We start from the raw sequence: 7,560 nt of genomic DNA, 5'->3' as shown, positions 1-7,560 counted from the left end.
ATCTTTTTTTTTTTGTTAAGTCAGTTTAAAAATAACACATAGTTATCAGACATTTATTTTACTTTCATTCAAATTAATTCAATTAAGTGGGTGTAACTTTGGTGCTGCTGTTAGATCGGCACCGCAATAGATTGTGGGATACCATCCCCTTTGCCTGTCTGGACGGTGTGGGTACCGGATGTTCTCGGGTTGCCGGATGTTCTCGGGGTCCTTCGGGGTCCTTCCAATGAGTTATATCACTAGAGGAGACATCACGTGGTTCCTCATGGGAGGAGAGCACCGCCATCTTGGTGAGGTCAAGTTTTGAAGCCCAAACCACTTTTCATAACATTTAATAAAGACCTCTGTTTTTACTTTCAATCACTTCATTATATGAAAAAGAAGAATGGCTTGAAATTGCTTAGTTTTGTTCAGAAATACAAACTTCACAAGTACCCCTAACTTAACTAGTATTAGACTATTTAGATTTTTTCTATGTTCCTTTATTTTATTTTAGTTATGTTTTTATTTATTTGTGTTTTATGTTCATTGTTTCTTTTTTCCCCCCTCTATTCTTTATTTTCTATGTTAATATGTTATGTTTGGCAATGGTGACTGATCTTCGAAGCAATATTCATTACATTGTTATTGTTCGTTGTTAACGTTAATGTCATTCTTAATGTATGATACCACAATTGATCAGAAAGTCGTGTGTTTACTTTGTCGGTTCTTCTACGACAAGCAGAAACTCTTTCTTTTGATGACACAGCCGTGTTACTTTTTTGATGGATGTATAATCGTCATACGCCATCATTATAATCTCAGACTCCGTCTCATTGAAGTATAGCGCTTTCTTTTTTTTCCCACGCGTTTCCATGGTGACTCCGGAAATAGGAGATCCATTGAGAATGTCTTTATGTACCTGCTGTGCACGAGCATTAACCCAGGGTTACCAAGTCGAACGTAATTACGCCAACTCACATCCGGTCTTTTGGAACTGACATACCCAGAGTAAGCAAGTTCAGGTGGATTTCAGCCGGAGTTCAGGCTTAAAGTCAGGCTAGTTTAAACATGCTTCCTGGAATACCCCCCGGGTTCATGTTGATGATCATCCACAGCTCTTTTTATTTCTGTTCATGACCCCCCCACAGTATATTAGTGTATGGTTTTCAACGTTTCTTGGAGTTTCAGCTCTCATTTCTCTGCTCAGCTGTTGGAAAGGACAAGTAAAAAAACAACAAGAAACTGGTACAAATAAAAACTGCTTGGAGTTTACTAAACTTAGTTTAGTTTTTTGTTGTTGTTTGTGACCCAACAGCAACCCACACAACCCACTACTGGTTCAGATATGGTGAAGGTGGGTTGATCTTTGAGTAGTTGGACCAAGATGACATTTATGGCAACATGGTAAAACATTACTCTGTAAGTCACCACCAGGTGGTGATAGAGAGCTTTTTTAAGCATGGATATCTATTTCTATCTATTTCTATCATGGATATCTATTTCTGGATATCTATTTCTATCCAGTCTCACACACATGTAAATGATGCCATTAGAATGATTCTTAATCCTAAACAGACATATTTGCACTTTTACATGGATAACATGACACATGGAATCCATTAAATATGAAGTTTGTCCAAAAGTTTCTAGAAGTGTTTCTAAAGGAGTGGGAAGAAGTGAACTTTGATAATCCCACCTCCACTAATGTTGATTCACATTTGTTCCTCCTCCTATTTTGAAAATAGAAATATCTTTATTTGTCATTGTACATTGTACAACGAAATTACAGTGCAATTTTTTGGTGGAATAAATAGGTCATAAAAATAAAAGTAAAACTGGGAAATAAGACAATGTAAAACGTCAGTAGGTTACACCTTCTCCAGCAATGAAGCTTCCCTTAATAAATTAACCTTATTTAGCAGCGTTTAAGGCCACGATGGCTCTTGGATAAAAGCTGTTTTTTAATCTGTTTGTCCTTGTTTTAATTGTCCTGTATCTTCTGCCTGAAGGCAGCAGTTCAAACAGAGAATGTTCGGGGTCTGATGGATCCTGCAGAATGTTCCGAGCCTTTTTTAGGCAGCAGGAACTGCACAGTCCTTCCAGGGATGAGAGAGGGCAGCCGATGATCCTCTGTGCTCTCGTGGTGACCCTCTGGAGAGCTTTCCTGGCCGCAGCTGGCAAACCAGGCACTGACACTGTATGTTAAAATACTCTCTATTGAGCAGCGGTACAACGACACTAGCAGTTTCTCACTCAGGTAATTTTCCTTTAGAAGACTGAGAAAGTACAATCTCTGCTGGGCCTTCTTCACCAGAGCAGTGGTGTTGGCGCTCCAGGCCAGGTCCTGCTCAATGGTGACGCCCAGGAGCTTGAAAGCAGCCACCCTCTCCACACAATCTCCACCAATAAACAGTTGCTGAATGTCTGTTTTGTTCCTCCTAGTCCACCACCAGTTCCTTGGTCTTTGTTGTGTTGAGGATCAGATTGTTTTTTCCACGCCAGATACAAAGCCGCTCCACTTCAGCCCGGTAAGCAGACTCATCATTTCCAGAGATTAGCCCCACCACTGTGGTGTCATCAGCAAACTTAATGAGGGTATTGCTGGGGTGGGTGGAGGTGCAGTCTTGTGTGTAAAAGGTGTAGAGCAGGGAGCTCAGCACACAGCCCTGTGGGGAGCCAGTACTGAGGGTGAGAGCTGTCGACATGTGGGACCCTACTATAACCCTCTGGGGGCGGACTGTCAAGAAGTCCAAAATCCAGAGGCATTTGGAGGCGGGAAGTCCGAGGGCCTCTAGTTTGGAAACAAGTCTGTGAGGAAGGATGGTGTTAAAGGCGGTACTGAAATCCACAAACAGCAGCCTCACGTAGCTCCCCGGTTGCTCCAGATGGGACAAAGCAGTGTGGAGAGTGGTGGTGATGGCATCTTCTGTGGACCTGTTCACCCTGTATCCAAACTGGTAGCTGTCCAGTGTTGATGAACGGCATTAGGTAATGGGATTACGTACCAGTTCTTCAAAGCATTTTGTGATAATCGGGGTCAGGGCAACGGGGCTATAGTCCTTAAGGCTTCTGATTGTGGATTTTTTCGGCAGAGGGACAATAGTTGGGGATTTGAGGCAGGGCGGGACAATGGACTGATGTAAGGACCGATTGAAGATCCTGGTAAAGACCCCCAGAGTTGGTCCGTGCAGTCCTTTAACACCTGACCAGTGATGCCATCAGGTCCGACAGCCTTCCTCGGGTTCACAGACCTCAGCGAGTGCCTCACCTCATGTTCCTTCACCCTGAGGGAGGGGCCGTTGTTGGCTGATGCCTGTAATGCAGCTGTCTCTGGTGGACTCCACCTCGAAGCGGGCAGAGATGAGGTTAAGCTCCTCTGCCAGTGAAACGTCCCCATCAACAACAGCAAGGTTTGGTCTGTAATTGGTTAGATTTTGGATCCCTTGCCACACCTGCCGTGTGTTGTTTGTGCTGAGGTTGTCCTCAATCATCTGTTTGTAGTCCAGTTTGGCCTGTCGGATGACTCTCTTTAGGTTTGCTCTGGCAGAGCTGTACAGGTTCCTGTCACCGGACCTGAAGGCTGTGTTCCTCTCCCGCAGCAGTTGCTGGACCTCTCTGGTCATCCAGGGTTTTTGGTTTGGGTACACTCAGATGCACTTGTCCACAGTAACAGTGTCTGTGCAGTGGTTGATATAGCACATGACTGCTGCTGTGTGCTCCTCCAGGTCTGGGTGGTCAAAAATCTCCCAGTTAGTTCTCTCAAAGCAATCCTACAGCTGGTGGGAGGCACCTTCGGGCCAAGTTTTAATAATCATTCTTTAGGTAGGATCCCTTTTCCTGAGGGGGGGTATATGTATATGCTGGGGCTAGGAGCAGAGACATGTGGTCTGACTGGCCCAGGTGTGGGAGCTGTATAGCTCTGTGGCCATGTTTTTTGTTGGAGTAAACCTTATCTAATGTCTTATCTACTCTGGTGGCACATTTCACACACTGATAGAACATAGGTACCATAGTCTTTAATTCAGCATGGTTAAAATCTCCAGCAATAATATTTACAGCCTCAGGATACTTGTCTTGAAAGCTGCTAATCATGCTATGCAGGAGTCCCAGTGCAGAGTTAGCATTAGCATCTGGTGGTATATACACAACAGTTGCCTTGACCACAGTGAACTCTCTTGGAAGATAAACAGGTCTGCATCTGACAGTCACATATCCATATCCGGTGAGCACTGACTGGCTACAGTCTTGGAGTTGGTGCACCAGTTATTGTTCACATATATATGCACAGTCCCCCTCCTTTGCTCTTACCGGAGTCGCCGCTCCTGTCGTGGCGATGTGCCGTGCGGCCTGCTAGCTCGATAGCCGCGTCCGGTGTGGATGAATGAAGCCAGGTCTCAGTGAAGATCAAAACACAACAGTCCTTGACAATCCTGTTTGTTGCCACCTGAAGCTTTAGTTCGTCCATTTTGTTTCCAAGGAAACGTAAATTAGCAAGAATAATGCTAGGGATCGGTGGCCTTTTTTGGCTCTTACGCAGCTTCGCCAATACACCCCCATTTTTGCCTTCTGTCCCTACGTCACCTCCTCCTCCTCCCTGTGGGGATGGTAATCGACGGGGCGCCCGGGGTCCTGGTGATATCCTTCGGGATGTTATGAGAGTGGAAAAAGTCAGCTGCTTGTTCCCTTTGTAGTCCTAACTTTAGGAGCTCATGCCGGCTGTAGATGTTGTTTGCCCAGCAGGATGTAGTCCAAACAAGTAATACCTCACAGAAAAATCGCCATGAAAAGCACCGAAAAGGAGAGCACAGAGCCACTGCGTCTGTGCGCACCGCCATCACTGACCTCACTGACCTGTCCTCAGTGCAAAGTCTCAGCAGCTTTCAGAATGACAGAGAAGTTTCCAAAAGTACCAAAAGAAGTTGTGCTTTTCCTCCTGTAATGCAGCACAGCAAACACACTAATGAGACCAGGCTGGTTTCCACCTTCCTGCTTGGTGCTGCTACAACACTTCAGACACAAAAATGACTAAACAACACATTTCTGCATCCAACAACGTTAGTAAAAGATGACCTCATCGCTTTTAAACATTCAGATAAATAATGCATCTCCACTGACAGCCTGAAACCCACCATAGATCCAAATACATAAGAAAAGAATAAAATAGGAAAAAAAAAAAAGATTTTATGTCTGTTTAGAAAGAAAAGAATATTTGAGTGCGAAAAGGAAACTGCAATGCTTTACATCAATCTAAGCATACAAATTGTTCTTTTAGCTTAAAACCAGAATTTCATGCAAAAAATGGACTTTAACTTTGATTGGACATGCATGCTACCTCTAATATATTTAGTTAAGTTGGCTAAGAAATAAGTAGTTGCTTCAAAGAAAAATCAGTAATTCAGTACATTTTTCAAAAATAAAACAAAGACCAAAATCAGAACCAGGAATATATTAAGACATAAGACACTTTTCAATCATAAATTATTTTAATAAAGATCCAAAATCAATAGAAAATACAGAAAAATGTTCCAAACATTTACTTCCCTTTCTAGATGTAACTTTTCAGTTGATTTTGTGGAAGCTGTTTGTTATTTGCTACAGACCAAACCTGAGTCTGAACTGCTGCTCTAAGTTGGCTCGTTTTCATGTCATTCATTACAGTTTTCTGTTTATCTGAGTCATTTTTAACTGATATTTTAATGTGATTAAGTTGTTGATAGATGACACCTTCATTTCTCTGAACAATTCACCAGAAACTAAAATACAACCTTCCTTTAAGCACTAGTTTGTAGAAGTACACAAAAGACATAAAAAAGATAAAACATGTTTGTAGTTACATTACTAAACAGTTAAATCAATGCACAGCTCAGGAACAGAAAGATTCAGAATCTTGTGTATTTCTCACAGATCCAGTTTTTGTTGTTTGCTTTGTCCTGTTGTGTCCATTTCCCGTTAGCATTTAAGGACACTGCAAAGTAGTAGTTGTTCGGATCTTTTGAAATCCTCTCATCCCAGAACCTGTGATAAAACATTCTGTTTACCTCTGGTCTAAATTCAGTTCATAAACTGGTTTGAATTATGATGTTACAAACATTTTCTGTAGTTTTTAAAAGATTTTACACATTTACATTCAGGCTCAGTCATAAAGAATGAATTTAGTAACGCTGTAAAAGAAACAAAGCCTTACGTTTCTGTCAGTGGTGATCCATCCACCCATTTCCATTCATGTTTCCATGATGACCATTGAACATACAGACCGATCCAGGATGTTGCATTCTGATTCAATGTAGAAAGAAAATCCTGATAAACAAAGAAAATGTTCTTTCTTAATACATTCTCTCCATCTTGGTTTCCTTTCACACTAAATGTCCAGTAAAAAAATGTCTGGTCTTTAGGATTCATCTGTTCTGGATAACTGTCCTAAAAACTGAGAGAAAGTTCATCTGAGGAACAAAATCTGACTTTCTTTGATGCAGATTTCTGTTCATTTAGTTTTTGCTTCTTGTTTTGTCTTCAGGGCCAACAGTCCATTTCTACTGAATCCCAGTTTAGCCTATTTGGAATTGAAGACATTAGAAGTGGGAAAAAGAGTTTCTGTGTTCCATCACAACGTTTCTTTGAAATGTTGCTGAAAGACAAACATCAAATCTGAGTTGTTGAGGAGAATTTCAGCTGGAATCCATCAGCATCCAGACAACAGCAGCACACATACAGGTGGAGAATCCAAGACACAAGAAGCTGGAATGAACTAGTGTGAACACACCCACCTGTTCCTCTTTGCTGTTTACCACCACCAGATCAGATCCTGCAAACTGACAGAAACTCCTGCTGTCAGTCCAACTTTTCTTTCCAGTGGATTCATAGTAGCAGCTGCATCCAAATCTCCTCCATCCTTCAGGACACCGTTTTCCTTCAAAGACTGATTTACAAAAATCCTGCAGGGTTTACTTTCTGGTTTCATCTGTATTTTCTTCCAAAACTTTCAAGTTAAGTTCAAATGTAAACATGATCCAAACAAACTGATATAATCCGTTTTTTTTTTCATAAAATTTTTTTAATCCATTAGTTTTAAGTTTTTTCTCACCTTCAGTCAGATATTTCCGCTGTTTTATTTCATCCCAAAGAGTTTTGTTGATGCCTAAAAGACAGTAGAAGTAGAAGTAGAACTCCATTTTTTAATGACTACTTAAATGAACAATCACATGGCCTTCAACAGATACGTAGCAATCTTCACTTTGGTGGGGGGGTTGGTCATGATGCAGAGGTGGAGCAGTTTAGGCAGGTTTGATTCCCAATCTGCCTGCACATGTGTTCAAATGTCCTTTGGCAAAACACTGACCCTCGTGTTTTGCTGTCATGGTCTAGAGCGGTGTTTTTCAACCGCTGTGCCATGGGAGATGGTCAGGTGTACTTTGGGAAATTACCCATTTTCTTCGATCTGAAAACATTTATCATCTCCAGGATATCAGCTCTGTGTTCATCCAAATAGGCCCTGATAAAACACTGATCACTCAGGAATATAAAAGATCATAAAAATACTTTTTTCTTTGTGTTCATTTGATTGTATTAAAGACACTTTCA

The 7,560-nt window shown here is 41.6% G+C and overlaps 1 protein-coding gene across 1 annotated transcript in view; it reads right to left on the bottom strand.

Moving 5' to 3' along the window:
• Window positions 1-7,560, bottom strand: part of LOC110015836 (CD209 antigen-like protein A) — a 54,712-nt gene that overhangs the window by 27,311 nt on the left and 19,841 nt on the right. The gene's annotated exons all lie outside the window — the stretch shown is intronic.

This window comes from Oryzias latipes, chromosome 11, assembly GCF_053564925.1.
Source record: "Oryzias latipes strain Hd-rR chromosome 11, Olatipes_Hd-rR_3.1".
Lineage (NCBI taxonomy): Eukaryota > Metazoa > Chordata > Actinopteri > Beloniformes > Adrianichthyidae > Oryzias > Oryzias latipes.
Note: the sequence above shows the minus strand (reverse complement) of the source record. Positions and strands in the feature narration are given on the sequence as shown.